General features: G+C 35.6%; 2 protein-coding genes and 1 long non-coding RNA gene across 7 annotated transcripts in view; 2 read left to right on the top strand and 1 right to left on the bottom strand.

Moving 5' to 3' along the window:
* LOC308197320 overlaps nucleotides 1-3,134 on the bottom strand; it is a 49,268-nt gene extending 46,134 nt beyond the window's left edge. The window contains exon 1 of the long non-coding RNA XR_013952813.1: nucleotides 3,008-3,134. This is a non-coding gene — a long non-coding RNA (uncharacterized lncRNA). The remainder of the gene's footprint in view (nucleotides 1-3,007) is intronic.
* LRMDA (leucine rich melanocyte differentiation associated) overlaps nucleotides 1-19,554 on the top strand; it is a 668,732-nt gene that overhangs the window by 189,542 nt on the left and 459,636 nt on the right.
* Nucleotides 1-19,554, top strand: part of LOC308197317 (uncharacterized protein) — a 296,269-nt gene that overhangs the window by 141,793 nt on the left and 134,922 nt on the right. The window contains exon 4 of one of the 5 annotated variants that reach the window (XR_013952806.1): nucleotides 1-9,963. This exon is cut by the window's left edge and continues 18,985 nt beyond it. The exons of the other annotated variants lie outside the window; for them this stretch is intronic. The gene's annotated coding sequence lies outside the window, so the exon portion shown is untranslated. Of the gene's footprint in view, nucleotides 9,964-19,554 lie in introns of those variants that run through there. 5 annotated transcript variants of the gene reach the window in all.

A 19,554-nucleotide genomic window follows, 5' to 3' on the forward strand; every position in this document is an offset into this window, starting at 1 on the left:
AATAGGTAGTGACCATAAAAAATTTTTCCCTGTGGAAAATCAACTAATCAGTTCTGTAATGTTTACCAGAATCTTTCACCAGATAATATATCCATTTGCTTATTGTTTGATGTAATGATTTTTAAGATTTGATATATATAATCAAAGCAAAGCTAGAGTGATTTGATTAAATATCTGCTTTGCATATCAGTTTATAGCTTTATCAGATCAGTTTCAGTCTTATGCCTGTAGAATGAAAGCTGACATTTCTGACTGGGAAAATCATAGTATTTTACAATATTCCTAAACATGTTGTAAAGTAGGAATTTTATTTGGAAAAGTATATTAAAATTTGCTGAAAACCGTCTTTAAATGACTAATAGGAACAGGTATTACTCAAGTCAAATTAGTTAAAACCAAGTTATAGTTGACTTTTTTTCTTTAATGGCAAGTTAACACAAGCATCGGTAGATTCTGCCATTAGTCTTTGATTTAAAACTCGAAACATCATTTTTAAGTAATATTCTTTTGTTTTGTCATACTCTGTTTTTCAAGTAAAAACCCCTCTAATCCCAGTGTTTAAAAGATGTGGTAATGTCTAAGATTGGTAGTAGTTTCTCTTTTTCAAAATCAAGAAAACATGAAACATTTACAAATAAATCTTTAAATACCTTAATTGCATTTTTATGTGAATTGAATCTCTTTCTTATTTTTCAGGTTTGAATGAGGCTGATATCCTAAAATATTAGTAAATAAATCTTGTGTTCTTTAAGACGTTGCAAGTGTAGTTTTAGTAGCATTACCTAGATATATGGTGTGTGTTTGACAGTTTATTTTTGTAAGGATTGTCCTAGTAGTGATAAAACCCATGTGTTATTGACATGGAAAAATAATATAGTAAAGCAGTTTAATGGTATCCTCATTCTTAGTTCCATAACACTTGACTGCATCACCTGCAAGAAGACTGAAATATTTGAAAGAACACCAGATATAGATAATGGACTATAGAAAACCTGGATTTGGGAATGTGCTTTACATGAGACATGAGAAGACATGAGACATGCTTTAAGTTATAGCATCCAAAAATGATGTAGTATTGCAACATCAGTATATTTGGTTGAAAGGCCACATTCACTATGACATCAATGGGTATCAGTCCAAAGTATTAAACACGTTCCTGTGACTTCAATTCATGCTTTAAAAATAATATTTTTTCCTATTTGATTGTAAAAGTTGGGGATGAGGATGAGTTCTTGATGTTTGTTTCATTTCCCAATGCTTAATAGAGGCTGTGTTAGAGCAGACTGTAAATCTAAATGCTTTTTCAGCTAAAACATTGAATATGTCCTCTTTCAGCCTAACTGCTCTGAACAGCTTTTTAATACATTTTTTTAATGGGCTTTGTTGTTTTTGCTTGTCACAGTTATTGTTATTAGTTCACTAGTAAATAATGACTCTCCTTTATTAAGAGAGACAGATGACTTATTACATATCATGGACCATCCACAGCCTTTTTAAAGTCATATTTTTAATGCAAACTCTCCCTTTGATATATTTTCTTTTCTTTTTTCTACTTGTGTCCGTTGAGATAGACTTCCTGTATAGTAAAGTTTTGTAGATTAGATCATTCATCAGCTCTGATTTGATTCTGACATCTCAGGTCTCTTTCAATTTTCTTTCCCTCCAGAACTGTTTTGACCAACTTGAATGCAAGGCTACCTACGCTGCATGGCAATATAAGTTACACACAAATATGCAATATTAAAGTCATTGGTCCTTGCGTTGCAGCTGTTGCTGGAAGTGTAGCGTGAGCAATTTCTGAATGGTTCTCAGTTAAGACTGAATGCCATAGTCCTCAGTGATATCTCAGTACTGTCATTAGCCTCTTCCCATTTCAAAGCATGCAGAATAGCACTGTCCATAGTGGGTATGCATGCAACCAAAGAAAATGAGATACGTTCCGCATTAGTGTGCATGCGCAGTTCACAGCATTAGTCATTGAATGGATAGCAGTCCATTATACCAAGTGGTTATACAGTCCAGTAGATTACATAATCAATAATGCGCAAACTGCTTATCTATAATACTTTTAACAGCTTCTAATAATTTATTAATGCTTTATGTACTATATCTAATACTTTATCTTTGTGCACAACTAAAGGGAGTGATATTGATGATTTTGAAGCTCTGCATCTTGCCCTGTGTTCTGCTTTCATTCATGGGTTTTGGGAGTTCCCAGAATTGAGCGTGACTTTTACACTAATAGAGATATAACTCTAAAAGCTTTCAGGGGTATTTTTTTTTTTGACTTTTTGTAAAATGAACATTCTTAAAATATGTCACTAATCATTATCAATAATGATAATCACAAACCATTGCTGATTCTTTAACTGTTTATGTATTTGTAATCTCTACTTCACTGTTCTCCCCAGATAAAAGAATGCAGACCCTTGCCATGCATACTGATTTTATGTGTGGGTAGTTCTCAATGTGGGCTTCAGGGGAAAGTACGCCTCGTGAGGCTGGTCAGATGGGACTGATGAAGGCAGTACTGAAAACAGTATGACCAAGGAATTTTGCAGAGGGGCCCATGTGTTCTGTGTTATGATTTGCTATGGAAACATACTACTCTATATTCAGATTTTTATAACCATAATTGCTGATAGACTTAGAGGTTAACTATTAACATGACAATAATTAGAAGTTGCAGTGCATGGTATATCTAGTTGATCAAGTTGAAAATAGTGATTTAGGGGAGCCTGAAAAGTTTGTCTATTTTTTTTTATTTATTTTCTGCAGTTGTATCAGTTGGCCTTATAAAAGATACCGTTATCCTTAGCATTTAATTCTGTATCATTTTCTTTAATAAACAGTGTTCTCCTGTGGCAAATTTATCTGTTTAAATTGTGGGGAAGAAGCTGTATGAATGAATGCAGGGGCCCAGAATGTATGTTTAAAACCTGTGCTATCCTCTACACACTTTTTGAAGTTCTGGGAAGGCAATGAGCAATGCGAGTTAAACACTTACTAGGTTAATGGCACTTTTCAGCTGACACCTCATAGATACTGCGACTTCTCCTCATGAGTAGTGACCCTCAGAGAGCCAATGCTGTAGTCCTATGCGAGATGTGAGACTGACCCCTTCCCAGCTGTTTGTAGCAGCATCAGGAGTAGTTGCAGTGGTTTTTCTCTGAATGAAAACCAAAAACATTTTGTAAGAAAAATGTTAGTTCTAGTTCCCCATGATCCTGTGCTAAAGCAGGTATACATTTTCCAGCAAAATAGTTCATAGCTATTCTGTCATTCATAGCTATTCTGTCGTGCGTCTCCCAAAGTTCTGTCCTTTCAACGCCCTCCCCCCCCCCCCCCCCCCCCCTTTTTTTTTTGTGGAGGATTTCTCTAGATCATGTCCTATACATGAAATGGGCAAAAGTGGAGGGAAAAAAAATCAGTTTGAGGGCAGTGGATATAAAGATGCTCCTGTTGTTTTGGGGATGGAAAAGTATGTTCTGAAAGGGGTTATCAATGCATACTGTGATAAGTTTAACAACATAATTACATACTTGATTGTAGATGGTGACTTTTGCAGTTGGTAGTGTTTAATTGTGAGTGTCCATAAGTGCCACCTTACTAACAGCTACTAGCTTCTCTAATACATGTTAGGGAGAAGAAACTTTTGAGATAAAATCACTGTGCTGTCACATATTATTATCTTTAACTGGTGTTGGGGCTGAAACATTAGCATGACTTAATTTGAGGTATGTCTTCTTTTGAACTTCTGATATATTTATATTTTATTTTTAAATGAACTTAAGCTTCTTAAATTCATTCCTAAGCTACATGCCATCAAGTCTCATCACCAGTCACTTAGACTCCTAATTAACTTATACTCCGTAGACCCATTTCTTTGCTTATATTTCTTTCAAGTTTCTCTAATGTGCTGTGAGTTACATTGGAAGGAACAATAAGATTTAAAGGAAGAATTAATTTAGAAAGTTGGGAATAGAGCAGATAAGGGAAAATGAGGAAAAGCAGCTTAGTATTTTGTCTTGTAAATGGCCTTGCTCTGGTAGACCAAAGAACCCATTTATTCAAAGAAAGGAGGAGTGTTAATGAAATAGATCATGAGCATAGCTATTACGGTAATGAATTTTAACACTCACTTTGTTATATGATATTTTATTTATGAGCTTTTTGATTATTCAGATAAAGACAAGAAGTTTATAGCATTAGATTATGTCTTGTTTTCATAAACATATTCAGTAGTTTAATAAACATAATTTATTTTTTCTCCTTAAAAATCAGCAAAATTTATGAGAGATTATCTTAGGGTTAATGAAGTCTAACATTAAGGAAATATTACCCTATAATATTGGAGCCTTCAGTGCTAGAGTTGTAATTGCTTAATGCTTTTTTCTACAGGCTATTTTTATATAGTACATGCTTTGTACCATTAATCCTATTTTTACGTGTTACTGTTAGGCCAATTCATTGGAAAATATATATCAATGTTTATGTTTTTCAGTCACTGCCTTCATTAGAAGATATAATACAATTTTGATAAAAGAAAAAAAATCTAATTTTTTCATTATGAAAGGTGCACCACGTGTTTCGTGGAGCTTTGCTTTGTTGAACTGAGTTATATCAGGAGTTTACTTTCCTGTCCTGAGAAGCACTGAGGCATTTAGGAACTTCTGTATTTAAATTTCTCTGAAAGTGTGTTAGTAGTCAATTACAAATGTGAACCAATTAATAATCTTCTGTGGAAAAAAATCCCAAGCAGAAAAACTCTGAGAGGTTAGTGTGTGAATCTTGCTAATTAGCAGCATAGTAGTTATCTAATTGGCATCTTTAAAAATGTTAGATTGAAGGTATATACAGAAAAGAGAACAACACCTCACAGATGCATTTATTGCCTATTTTTCTTAAAAGAACACAGCTAAGGAAAACAAAAGAGTGCAATGGAATTTTAATTTCATATATTAAAAATCCCTTGTGAACATTTCAAGCAGTGTGAGGAAAGTCAACATTTTGAGATATTAGTGCTTTTGGAATATTAAAGTATTTTTAAAATTGTAATAAAAAAAAACTATCCAGCATACTGATTGATTCTGCATTGATTACCATTGCAGAACTGTTTGCGGAGCTGTATCGGTAATGCGTTACATGAGTTGCAGTTATTATACATGACTCAGAACAATAATTTGGGGTGATCTGATCAAATATTTCATCCTCTGATTTCTAAATGCATAATTTTTTCAGGCTATGAATATGACTAACAAGATATTTTACAATTGAAATCAGTTATGAAGATAAATATTAAGTAGTATAGGTCAGTAAATTATGTCAGGGTCCAGTCAATAACAATATAATTTTCTTTGTCTGTGGTAGCCTTGTTCTTGCATGCCTTGTGTGTGGTGTGTTAGGAAAGAAGTACACAAAGGAATAGTGGAAAGTTGGGAAGCAACTGGCAGGTAGGTTTGCATTTTTTCGGGTTAATTCACTTGATGAAAAGCTGCTGTATGTGATGTGTCATATATCAAAGGCAGGGCATCAGTAATCTTTGCTCAAGGGCACGGGTAACAGACAGAAAGACATGTGAATGAGATGGAAAAAAGCAACTCATCCTTTTCTGCTAACACCACGAAGGAGATAAAGGAAGATTTATGAGTCATCTTGGACCACATACCAGCAAGAAGCATACAGTATTTTTCACGTTCCAAAAATTGGTGGTAGAAGGTAGTCAGACTGTCACAATGTCCATCAGGTACTTTATGAAGAAATTGGGTCCTTTGGGCTTTTGATTGCATAGTCAGCTTTTTCTTTATGCTGTAGTAGTTCTATTTTTTTTCTTTTTTTTTTGATGTAAGTAATTTGTAAGTTAAGGAATGCTACCTGTGTGTTTAATTTTTTTAGTTGTTACACTTATTGATGTCATCCAAAATAAATAATCAGCCAGCTATGTGCAATAGCCTGATTCTTTGTTTTTGGTTTCAGACTTTTCCAGGTAACTTATTTAATGGAATCTTACTAGAAATATTTTGGGGGTCTTTTCCAATGTACAAACACATATCCAAAACTAGTTATATATAATAACAGTAAAATATTTTTGATAGTGAGAAGATAGAAAGTAATTTCATGCGTTCATATAAGTCTGAGTATTGATGTGTGGTATTTTGCTCTGATTTAACATATTCTAAAAGTGGAAATGGTTAAAACAGCATGGCTGGGGGAAAAGCCAGTGTTTTACATCCAAGGTCTCTTACCACTACATCAGTGGAAAAAACAGAGCTTTGTGTTTCTCCCTGTAAATTATAGGAGTAGAAATGAATTTAGATCTGCAAAATCATGACAACAAAACAAAACAATTTTTAATGAATTTTTTTTTTTTTTTTGGCTTACAGGCCCATAGCTGTTAAGAAGCCCTTTGCTGGTGTTCTCTGCTTTCTTCTAGTACTCATAGACATGATGTCATATACAGTCTATACATAAGAAAATAAATTGTTAAATATGGAATATCTGGATTACATGGGAGCTCAAGATCCATATCCTTGAGTTAAGTATGAGACAGAGAGAAATACAAGAGGTGGCAGCATAAAGAGAGAAGCTTGCCCTGGACCAGCTCAAAGAGCGGTGGCTGTACAGCCTATTACCACCCTCAGCCCAGCCGCGACCGTTAAATGCAATGATGTTTTACTGATTTAAGTCCTAGCAGTGCTGACCAGCCTTGGATAATGTGAAGGCCTTTGCTCAGCACCACACCTGCACAAATCCAGAGGAAGCCCATTCTGCAACAAGGACCTAATCCAGGGGCCCAGAAGGTGAAAGAGGATGAGGCAAAAGAGCAAGTGTAAATGACACTGAGCAGAAACTAGATGCTCTATCTGCCTAGCACTTTGAGTATAAACAAACGCTATTTTAAGTTCATTCTAGGGTTCCAGAAGTAAAAATTTATTCAGGAAAAAAAGCCACCAGCTTGCTTCAAAGGAAGTTGCTGGGTATTTTGTCACATACAGTCTCCAGAGGTGGGGTTTCCTCCTCAAAATTTAATTCACTTGTTCCTCAAAGTGGCCAAAGTTCAGGCTATTATCACTGACTAGAAGCAGTATGAAATAAGTATTAATAATGCATTTTGATAAAATTCTGATACTGCTCCAATTCAGTCTAAAAATATAAAGCAGAAAATTTAGGAAAGAAACACAGTAATATATAAATACAACATCGTTAAGCTTTGGCACTCCCTTCCACCCCAAACAAACAAACAAACAAATCCCTGTACCTTCTTACAATAAGTTTGTAGAGAGAATAGGCGAATTACTGGGCAAAACAAGGCATAGACAGAAACCAGCAAAGCAGTTTCCAGCTGGAATCCTAGTCTCATTTGATCATTCTGTGTGATGCCTTACATTGTCTCCATACGCAAACACGGTAACACATCTTAAACATGGATTTGGTTGACTCTTCTAGTTGATGAAAAATGTTATGGTGGTCCTTGAACTGACATACAAAAACAGTGGTAATTGATTTAACTGCAACAAAGAATGCCAATGAGGTATGTGATACTTGCCCATCAGAACTGTATTACTAAGTTGTCAGGACTTGATGACTAAGAATGAGATCTTGTTAAAACTGATACCAAACTTCTTCCTTGAGTACAAATCCAAGTGGTATGTGGACCTATTCAGACAGCTGGACTATTTTTGCAGAGAAGTGAAAGGGGAGTGGGATTAAACTGACAAGCTAACACCTTGCATATGCAGATATTAAAATGTAGGTATTAATTTGCATTCACCTTTCAATTAAGCAGTATTTTCAGAATATTTCACTTTTGCCTAATGACTTTTCTGTGCTCCTGCATAGTTTTTTCCATTTCTGATTGATGAATATGTCATTTCTGAGTAACTATTAGTATTCTTTTCATATTCATGTAGCTCACATTTCAGTTTCAAGTGATTCGTGTACTTTCAGGTATTTATCCACTTATGCATTTTGGGGGTGCAGTCAATGCCTGCAGACACTGTGCTCCATGGCAGAGCTTGCCCACCCACGGTGTGCCTGTAGGCTCTGCCACATCCCTGCCTGGATCCAGATGGTGGAAGCTGAGCAGAGTTAGGAGCCTTACAATCCTATTGGGATGGACAACCTTCTGCAGCACCTCCCCTGGTCTAGTAGCTGACCTCTGGGACCACTGCCAATCCTTCCTGTTCTCCTGCAGTTTAAACACAGCCTTTCCAAAACTGCAGCTGCTGATGCTGCTCTGGGTCAGTAGTTTAGCTCTTCAGAGGTGGATGTTAATAGAAACAAGCAGGCAAACTGCACAATCCTGTAAAACACAATTGCTCCCTACTTAGAGGTGCTGGAGGTGTGTTTTCTAGACAAAATTATATAACTGACTTAGACCTATTTGATTCAGCCTCTTAAATGTTCTTTTAGCTCAGAACAGTGACTTCTGGCAAACCAGATTTCTTGTATAGTTTTCCTCAGCTTGTCCTTCATCTTTCTTTGTCCTGCTATGGTCCCATAGTTTCACATGATAGTTGATCCTTGACAAAAAAATTCCTTATGTGTGTGTTTTTTAATTCCCTTTTTCAAATGGATTTTTTTTTTAAACTTGTTTCCACTTCTTGTAGGAAAGGAGGCAGGTCTAGGGTTTATCCAGCTCTATCCACATTTCTCTTCTTCCCTTTTATTTTGTCACAGTACAACCCTGGTAGCAGTCCTGGTCTATGAGGTATACGTCAATGGCTTTGTCAGCAAATAGCAATTCCCCATATAATCAGGAAAGTGCAGCTTCATAATAATTCCAAAAGTTGTATGTAAGTTCCCTAATGATCAGAACATATTGTAATGTTATCATTTTTCCAGTCTGTAGATTTTTTGTTTCTAACTGCAGTTCATTTCTTTCAATTAGAATCCTCCATCAAAAGTGAGGATTGGTTTCTTAAATGACAATGTGCAAAAAATTCAGGGGCCAGAAAAGTGGCTTTGGTAGAGTGCTGCTTATTTTATGAATTTTTTTTTGTTGTCATGTGAATGATATGAAGATATGAAGTAGATCTTTCCTAATGAGATGCTTGTGTGTCTTTCATTTATGTTATGATAACATCTTGTTGATGCTGTGCTCCCTGTACTAAGTGATTCTTTGCCATGAGTTGGTTCCAGTCTAACTATGGAAGTAACAAAAATATAATTGATAAATCAGCTTGTGCAAACTCATTTAGCAGTATTTAAAGAGTACATCTTTCCTGCTGTCATGCTTTGGTACAAGGTACTCAATGTATAACCCATGAATAAAAAATTATTTCAAATTGGAGAGGAAACCTATCCACCCTATAAAGGCAGAGCAGTAAAATATATGGCCAAGACTGCAAATGAAGTCTATACCTTTTGCAGTCCCAGTAGTATGTGTTTGATATGTGCATCTCATGTGACACTAGTACAGGTTAGGCTAATGGTGGTGGTGTTTTTTTTGTTTGTTTGTTTATTTTATTTTATTTTATTTTATTTTATTTTATTTTTTAATGCTTGTTTGTTTGTAATTTCATATTATCTTCAGATACATGCAGTGGGGATGAAGAGAGGACAGCTTTGCAGAATGTTAACAATTAGGTCTGCACTTGTGTGTGGATACTCTTCCCCCACTCCCAAATGCTCTGTTTACTTGGAAGAAAGTTTCAGTGTATGTTTTCACTGTTAACATCTTTGGCTTTACTTGATTTTTGCATGTTAGGGCCAAAAGTAAAGATGTTTCTGAAAACTTTGTGATGGGCTCCTAAAATTCAGTTTGGCGGTAGGCCAAAAACTGTCAAATTATTTGGAACGCCAGAGGTAGTGATTTACATGACCCTCTAATTGTTCATTAGAGTGTTCTTGACTAGATTAAGTATTCAATCTATGTGAAATTTATGATAGCCAGAAAATGAAATATGCATATGAGACATGGCCTGTCTTGCCTTCTGTTCAAAAAAAAAAAAAAAAAAGAAAGCATTTCCAATTTCTTTAGTACTTTTTAAAAGGAATATCCTTCACAACTTATTGGTGTGTTGGGAGAGACTGCATCAGCTATCTGTAAAAAATAAAAAATAAAACTTGAAAGTTATCTAGAAAAACTGTTGGCTACTATTTCTGCACTCCTTTTGCAAAGCACTTCAGCTGTGTGTGCTCTGAAATCTATGAAGCTCTTGATTAGTCAATGATATCTTTGGGGACTCAAGGACAAGTAGGTAATCTTCAGGTTCTGAATCAGCCAATGGTATGTACTGAAAGTTAAGAGACTGCTATTTTCCGTATGGCCATTGAAAGTTTTTTTTACTGAACAATGTAAAAAACAAACAAAACAAATAAAAACCACCAAAACAACAGCAAACAACTCCCTCAACACATTAGAAGATTATTTCTGTTGAGCATTGTTTTCTTTTTACAGACCTTTTTGACTACGGCTACCAATTGCAGTTGTTTTTGTTTTCTTTAGGGACAGCAAGGCTCTCCAGAGACCAAACGGTCAGAAAGTTGCTGACCCCTAGTGATGTACCTGTCATTTTAGTGATGTGTTTTGTCTGAAACAGCCTGTCATGACCATACAGCTGTTTTCAACTATGTCCCATGCTAGCTTTTCTGAGGGTCAGAGTTTGTGGAGTTGCTCTGCCGTTAGTTTTTTCATCTCCTTTTCTGTTCTATGTCCATTTGAGAGTGTGGACTTAATATGAAATATCTGCTTTTCCTTATCTGTGGATTGATCAATATTCAATAGCACTTCAAGCTTAAATTTCTGTTCTTAAAGTTGAAGCTTCTGAGCTGAACATGTGGGTTGGAAGAACTTGTTTGCTGGAAGCTGAGAGAGGTGTCTGCTTTAGTAAGAAAATTGTTGATTACTCCCTCTTAACTCACTAGCGTATAGAAATAATTAAAGAATGGTTTTTAGTTTTCTCTCTGACTGGGATCACCTTATAAATGACCTGCACAGTGTAGCATAACAGTGCTTCTCTGCATAATGGGGGAGCTGGTAGGCAGGCTGTTTATCACCTCTTGCCTTATGAGGTTGAAAAGCTGAAGAAGGGCTGCAGCGCAGATGCCATTTTGGTGTCAGGGAATTAGGAGGTGGGTGAATGTGGAGAGCAGAAGCTTTTTCTGGCCCTGAATTGGTTCTGTGCACAAGTACACTTGTAGTGATTGTATGAGCTGTTTTCAAAATTCTTTGATCAATTATGAAAAATTAAAATATGCAGAACTAGAAAGTGATGAGGTACGTGCACTTTTCTTTGGTATAAGTTGTGTATTATAGTCAGTAGGATACAATTCTACAAAATGGTATCTGTGACTCTGCGTGCCAAATCACTTTTCTTTTGAGCAATGTTCCCTTATCTTCTACCTTGGAATGTAGCTCATAGTTGCTGGGGATTGGGCTGTAAATTTACCTGCTAGACCACCTTGTGTGGGAGAGCAGTATCTTGTCAGGTACTAGAAGCTAAGCAAGATCAGGCTTGATTAGCCCTTTGAAGGGAAACCCTTAGAGAAAGCTGATGTTTCTGAAGGAAGCCGCACCCGTGATTAGCTAGGTGAGATCTCTCGGAAGTTTATTTCAGTGGGCAGTGGTGGACTGCTGTATTTCGTGTGCTGTCTGTAGCCGGTGTTCTGAGTAATCATTTGACTATATGTCAGTCTTCAAAAACTTATTAAAAAAACAGTGTGCTTTGATTAAATACCCTGAGCAAATGCATTCATCATACCTACTTAAGCACTTTCTGTACAGTCAGTTTTAATTTGCTTCATCTCCCATTTCATTCCCCTTGTGTGCTACTGTACTAGTATAAGCACTGCACCAACCTGAGTCTTGTGGCACCTTCTAGTAGGAAATGAAAATTCTCTATTCCTTTTGAAATAAGTAATATGTTTTGAGATACTATGGAGTGCAAGAGACTGAGTTAATGTAAGGATGACACCATTCTGTAATTGAGTGGGTTTGTCCTACTAATAAGAACTTTTATAATATGAGGGGGTTCCTGTTTTTTTCACTGGTCAAAATCTAGTGGTTTTTGGTTTTAGATATTTTGTTTTAGAAATTGAAGAGTTTGAGAAAAAAATCAGAAATATCGTTTTAGGTAACATAGCCTGCAATTTTAAATATGTTTCTGAAGATCGTGAGGCATTACTGTGGCATAAAGCATACCATTAAAAAGACTGCCTGCAAATACATTGTGAGGTTTACTGTAGCTGTCCAGTACATTGGCAGCAACACACCAAATGTGGCAAGCATGGTTGGAAAGGTGCTAACCTGGGGTTCTGTTTGGGAATGGGTTTGGTGGTTCCAGTAGGTTGTATGGGGCAGCAGGATAATGAATATGGTTCATGCAGTCATGTTTTTAAGTGTAGTAAATCACCAAATTATAAAGAAGTTAGAAAATCCCTTAATTGCAACAAGTTCCCCAGTGTTTAAAAAGGACTGTGGCAGAGAAAATTGGCAGTGTGCTGGTGATCAGATATAACAGCAGGAACACTTGTATTCAGACTACTTTAGTAGTAATAAATCTAATAATTTTTCAACAAACTGCTGTGATACCTGTAATTCTGTAATCCCTATCTTCTCAGTACTTATATATATGCCTATATACATTCCTAGTTTGGCGTAGGATTATTATGATTGTGAAGGATGTTAATGCTATTTTTCTCATGCATTACAGGCTTTCTGTGTCAAAATATTTTCTTTAAAGTTTAGGATAATTAGGGATTTATAATATTGAGAATTCCTTTATGAATTACTGCTTTGTTACTTGTTCATTTCCTTATTAATTTTTCTGTTTTTCAATCAATATCACTTACTATGTTGCTTGATATGGTACCTCGTGTAAAAGACAGAGTATGAATGTGAAAATGGGAAACTCCTCTACTTTCAACGGCAATATTTTGCTTCAGATATTTGGGGGGAATTTTTCACTAGAAACATCTCTTAGAAAGATGCTTATGAATAAATACTATTGAGGGTTTCATCACCTGGTAAAGAATCTTGGTTCCCAAACTAATATGCAGAATAAATATTAAAATTTACCTCATTTAGTAAAAATTGGACAACCAATCTGCAGGGGAATGAATGAATCTATACTGCTGAGACTTTGTTAAAACTGTGGGTTAATTTCAAAATAACAGTGGAAACAATATCATAATTATATGGGGCCATTGCTTGCAGACCTCATCCGTTGCAGAGCAACCACAGCAGAAGATAACTGACTAGGCTAGTTTGGTTTATATATTGTTTTGTTTTTCTAGCCAAAGTGAAGTGAGATGGATGTTGATACTTCTCCCTGCACTAGACAATTCCATGTAACACTTAAATGTGCCTTAATACGTCTGTAGGCTGCACTGCAGAGTGTGGTCCATCTTTAAAAAGATTGTCAGTGAAGTCTTCTATTTAATTGTGATGGTAGTGCCTGTGTACACTAAGGTAGTCTGGCTTTAAGAAAAATGCTCTCAGTCATCCAGCACAAATTAGTTTTTTCAGGCATTAACTTGCATATAGACATTTGAGAATGTCATTATACTTGTATCAACTGAAAAGCTTTTCTACAAGCTGACCTTAGCTTTGCTAGTTTTGCAGTCTACTTGCATAGCTTTTGTTTGAGCTAATGTACTAATTTGCTGTGAGTCATTAGATATGGGATTTAAAAACAAGAAATTTGAATGAAAAGTTGAATAGTTTGCAATTAGTATAGCATGAATTTTATGATTTAAACAGTGAAGTTATGTAGTCTATATAAATGGGAGGGGTTGAAACATGTTCCAGTTTTTGCAATTAAAATCTGTCCAGGTTATCAATAATCACATTTCTGTAAAGGTACTTGCCAAGTATTTCTCTGAGTTACTTAAGAATTTCTCATAACAGGATCCAGGCTGAAAGTTCATGAGTTTTCTAAATTTAAGTGGGGTTATCCTGCTTTCCTGCTTTTTGACTTCTTGAGGGCGTTTATCTCTGTGTCCACTGAATGAACAGAACAACTTTTCTGTGTTTTTTTTCTTCTTTTCTTGCCTTTGGCAAAGCAAGGCAGAACATTAATGGTTATGCAGCATTCATAAAGTATTTACTAAATTTATGTTCAAGTTGGAAATCACAAGATTACTCCATGGGAAATGTCTCTCCATGTCTCAAACATTGTAGTAAGTGTAGTGTAGACAGGATAAAATTATAACAGAAGCACGTCTAGATTTTCTTTGGGTTGTTATTTTAAGACCTCTTTAATTCATTAAGCTCTGGCAGAGGCTTTAAAGAAAGAATATATATATATATATATATTAAATCTGAGATACTTGCTTTTTTCTAGCTCTTTGGAATTTGACAAACTTTGCCAGAACAGACAAAGCTTCAGTAGCTGAAGCTACAGAGCAAAACAACCAAGAAGAGTCAGGTCTTGCTAAAGTAAATTTACGTGGCTTACTGTTGTCAACTCATCAGCTAAGATTTGGAGGCCTCACCCTGCTCTGGTGGACTCGGTTTGTACAATTTACTGGGAAATGTAGAGATTTTTTAGACAGGCTCATTGTGTCAGCTTTCTACTACCACTGCTGTTTCTTTAACTCCAAGGCTAATTGTAAATGTGTTTGCATTTTTTCGGCATTTTTTCTTATAGTACTTCCTAAATATTGCTATGATTTGGTTTATCTAGCTATAATTTAGTTTCTGTTCTATTTTTTCATGATATTCTGAAATAAAACATTATATTATTTTCCCAGTTGCTTTGTGTTCAGCATATAAAAGGAATCAGTCTGAAATTAAACAAAAACTGGTGGTATGTTTGTGCATATGCCTATGGTATAACATTCTGAAAATTACAAATTATTAGGTTCTGAGTCTCTTTATTAGAATGTATTCTCTTAAAAACTAAATCACACAGATAACTTACATTTATTTACCTTATCTTTGAATATTTACCTTTCACACTGCTGTCAGGTCAGGACCGAATATGACTGTTTTACATTTTAAACTGCAGTACACAGGTCACATTTAAAAAGATGAAAAACAGTAAGTTATACAATGTATAATAAAGGAGTGATGAACAGTAGTGGTATATACATATCTATCTTTTTTGGTTCTTTCCATTTCTAAGCAGTAACAAGAAAGAAAATGACAAATTATTTTTCAGTACTTTTATGCTGATCTGCTGATTTGGCATTAATTTTTCATTGTCATCAAAAAAGGTTACCTGGCTTCCCTCTGGCTGTTTATTCCCATCCTTTCCCTTGGTTGTCTTCTGAGTCAATTGGGGATGATCCACAGTATGCCTACATTGGCACCAGTGCAGGAATGAAGTTGGTACCAATACGCATGTGTGGAGACAAATAAGGGAGATGGAGAAAGGAAACTCCTTTTTGACTGCAGCCTGGAGATATTCTGCATCAAAGTCTTTTTGGACCTGAAGCAAACTCTTATGAGTTGCAAAGTTAAAAGCAAAAAGAAGTGTGTTCAGATGCGGCACCTCCCATACTTGTGTTGTGACACCTGAAATGAACAGCAACTTTTGAATGTCTGAGACCATAACAAGAGATGAGTAGGTTTAAGACACAAAACATTATTTTGTCTAATTAATCATATAAAAATCACAAAATGTGGTCACTGAAAATATTTTGAGAATATTTTCTATCTGCTTGCACAACTGACATTTGTGAACTAGTGGCGTGTATGAGCCTGTATAATTGATTTTCAATGTGCAGCCACTAACCTACTGCTTGCTCTCAAGGAGCAGCTGTTAAAATATGTGTAGCCAGGAAAAATAGAGCCATCATAGCTTATCTGTTTAAAAGTAGTTTTAAGGATATATTACTGCAGCCTTCACAAGTATAAACTTGCATCTCCAACTGTTTGCATACAGTAATTTTGAGTGACTTAAATTTTGGAATTCCGGAGGCTACTTTGAGGCTGTACCACTTTTCAGGACAGAGAAATCTCTGTTTTAATTTACCTCATGCTGAAGTAGGTACATGAGAAACATAGTGCCTTGTTCTGAGCCTCTTTGATATTTAGATACTTTTTTTTCTGTGGTTTTGAACAACAAGTTTGTATGCATGGTGTTTGCTTATGTCACTCTACTACCACTAATGCTGCTAGAGTATCAAAACAATCTTGAAGTTTCCTCAATTAAAATTTCAATAATAACATTGCCCAGGTAGGAGTCTTAATTGTCAGCTATAAACTATATTGTGTATATAAGTCACATGAATTATGTATGTGCCATATACGTGAATTATGTGTGTCAAACATCTGACAATATTTTACTGATTATGTAAAAACAATAAATGTAGGCATGATTTTTTCTTGATCTTCATTTGGAGATGACATCTACAAAGTATTGCATGTGTATCCAGTATGTAAACTTAAATCTTCTGGTAAAGAGCAGGAATCTTTTAGCATTACTCACTGAGTGGTATAGAAGTTCATTTCTCTTTGTGCCAATCTCTTATGAAAACAACCTAAGCTGCTCCTTTTTAGACCTCTCAGTGAAATAGTTTTAAGTGTAAATGGTTGATCTTGAAGTGCCTTATAAGTCACTATTGTTCAGCATGGCAGTTTATTGATGGTAGTCTTTAATTATGTCCATGCTGTCAGCCTCTGCAGTCCTTATTGCTTTGTTGTAGATCAGATAGAAAGTGTGAGGTTTTCAAAGCTGTGGAGTTGAAAGAGTAAACATATTCAAACAGTTCATTCGACTATGCTTAAGAAAAAAAAAAGATACTACTAGAACATGCAGGGAAGCCAATGAAAACCTGAAAGCACTTTTTCCTTTTGATTATAGTAACAGCGTTAGAATTCACTCACAAATTAATCTTTATTTAAAATGGAAAAATGCCAGAGAGAGTATGACCAAGTAAGTAGTTTATTAAATAATGGTAACCAAACAGATTTACAGGCCTGTGCTTTATTTGATACATGAAGAAAAAAAAAAAACAAACATTTTTTTTAAATAAATGATTGCATGTGAAGTTTAAGAAACTGCACTAATAAGCTTTTTTTTTTTTTCTTCAGCATGAGCAAGTGACTCAAAACCGGTTTAGCTTTTCATGTGAATGAGGCGGTGATTGCCACTGGAGGACTTTCCCAGCAAGGGAGGAGGAGGCTATAGATTTTATAGATTTCTGGTTCTTCCTTGCTTTTACCTGTGCAATCATAATTTAGGGAGATGTCATGACCAGTGTATTCTCTGAACGTTAGCTAGCAAGCTGCCAAAGGAGTAATAACTCAAGTCCTGCTCAGTCATATTTTTGTTGTGTGTTTCTCTTTGCTTGGATGCTCAAGGCATTCCAACCAACAAATATTGTCACTGTTTCCCCTGTCCATACCTGAACATACCTTTTTCAAAAAGTTTTTGTCAATTTAAGATTGTGATAAAATTAAGAGCACTTTGTACTAGCACTTATGCTAGAACATCAAGTGTTAATGTTAATAGAGGAAGTAGTGCAGTCCAGCTGCACGAATGATATCACTTTATTTCTCTGATCTGTAGTGTCAAGTTGTAACTTGTGTAGTGACGTATATTTGTCCACAAGCCAGTTTCTGTTTTTTCTTACTACTGTTTTAGTACCTTTTGTGTTCTTTTCCAGTCATGGGGGCCCACCCTTAGTTGGTGCTTTGTTTACACGCTCGGTATATTTCATGTTTATCTTAATATGGTCATTTTTGTGCTTTTGAGTGCCAGTTTATCACAGTCATGGTATGAATAATTTGAGATATGACTATGACAAATTCAGAAATACAATTTGTTCTCTCCTTTTATGGTTATAAATACAATATTTGGTATTTGGGTACTGGAAATAATATGTGGTAGAAAGGACTTTTCAGGAGGGATTACTTTTTGTTGTCCTCAGTAACATTGTCACAATCTTTTTTTTTTTTTGGTTACTTTTTTTTTCTTTTTTATTATTATTTTTGGGGGGAGAATTGAAATACAGCAATATTGCAGACTCCCATGAACTAGAAAAAATAAGTTTATGAAATCGCAACCAGCATGGAGAAGGTGGGGATAAACTGGTTGTTCACTTCCTTCATCTACAGTGATGAGAAGTAGAGGGAGGGGACTATGAACCTGGTGCAAGCAAAAGGAAAAGGTGTCATGTGTTGGATGCTAGAAGTTTTTCTAGTTTGAAGATGAGAGTGGGTAAAGTTTTTCATGAAAAACCCATTGAGGGTTATTAATATGTGCAAACCATACTGGGTTTGGGAAGTTCTTAAGCTGTAAGTGGTAGGAAGCTGGTAGAGCACAAGTGGAGAGCATCATATTTAATTGTCCTATTTTTCTATTCTTTTATGGATCTTTTCTTTTGGACACTATAGGACAAAAAGTGCTAGACTACAGAAACTTTTGCTCTGATCCAGTAAAGCTATTCTGACATCATACCATTTCTTGTAGTGTAGGATGGAAAGACTAAGTCGATCGTGTCTTCAATCAGACACCCACTGTTGATAATGCTAAATTATTTCCCTATACATTGTTAGTTGTTAATGTCAGATTGTTCCTAATAGTTAAAATAAACCATTTAGAAGCTACAAAACAGCTAACAGTCCCTTTAGAAATCAATAAACATGCTGGTTTTGTTCTTAATAAGAAAAACCTTTCCCACCAGAATGAAATTTGTTGAATCAGTAGACAACTAAAAATGAAATTTTAAATGATAATTATCATCTTGGTGATATTACAGGTATACTGTGAACAAATCCCCCCCCCCCCCCCCCCCCCACCCCTACACCTTTGCCACACATCTGCAGAAGAATGATACTTCTGTCCTTACACTTGTTGCCTCATCCTCTCTGTTGTCTGGAGAGGCAAAATGAGACTGGCATTTCACCTTTGTGGTGCTGTTCCCTCTCTGGATTTGCAAGGCTTACTTGTTTTACTCCTGGCTGGCATGACTTCTGCTTCTGTTGCTACTGATCTTCCACCATGGGTTTCAGGAACAGGAAGAAGCTGGGGAGCAAATCATATTCAGACAGTAGAAAAAACAAGGATCCCTCCTCCAAGCCTTTCTTTTCTCCAATGGCTGCATTGGTTCTCTGTCCCTTTCCTGCCTTGCTAACTGAATGGCATGTTTTTGTGAAGTTATGTGGTAGAGGTTAGTTACGTAATTAGAAAACCTTAAAAGACGTACCTTTATTGTTGTGAATTTTTGTTTTTCTGACTGCTTAATATGGCTGCCTGATACAATGATAAACAGAAGTCCTGTGATAATACCAGAGGAGTAAATCGAAGTTTAGTATCAGGAAAACATTAAGATATAGCACAGGGAATAATACTAATCTAGAGTATTAATCCCCAGCTCTCTGGGCATAACATTTTTTAAAAAGAGTGCTGCATTGATAGGGAGAATTGTTCATATTACTTTATTAGCTATGTCAGATTGCAACATCACTTTATGCATTATTGTTTGTAATACAGAAGTCAGCAAACTCACATCAGTAGCATCAAAAAGCATTTATTAAGTAATATGTAGCTCTGCACCAAATCTGATTAAGATCTTTGAAATGCACGAGTAAAGAAATAATTGTGTGATAAATTTATTTCTGAGAACTATTAGTATTGCGAGATGTGACTGAGGTGTATG

Source organism: Anser brachyrhynchus (assembly GCF_964034855.1).
Source record: "Anser brachyrhynchus genome assembly, chromosome: 6".
In the NCBI taxonomy this organism is placed as follows: Eukaryota; Metazoa; Chordata; class Aves; order Anseriformes; family Anatidae; genus Anser; species Anser brachyrhynchus.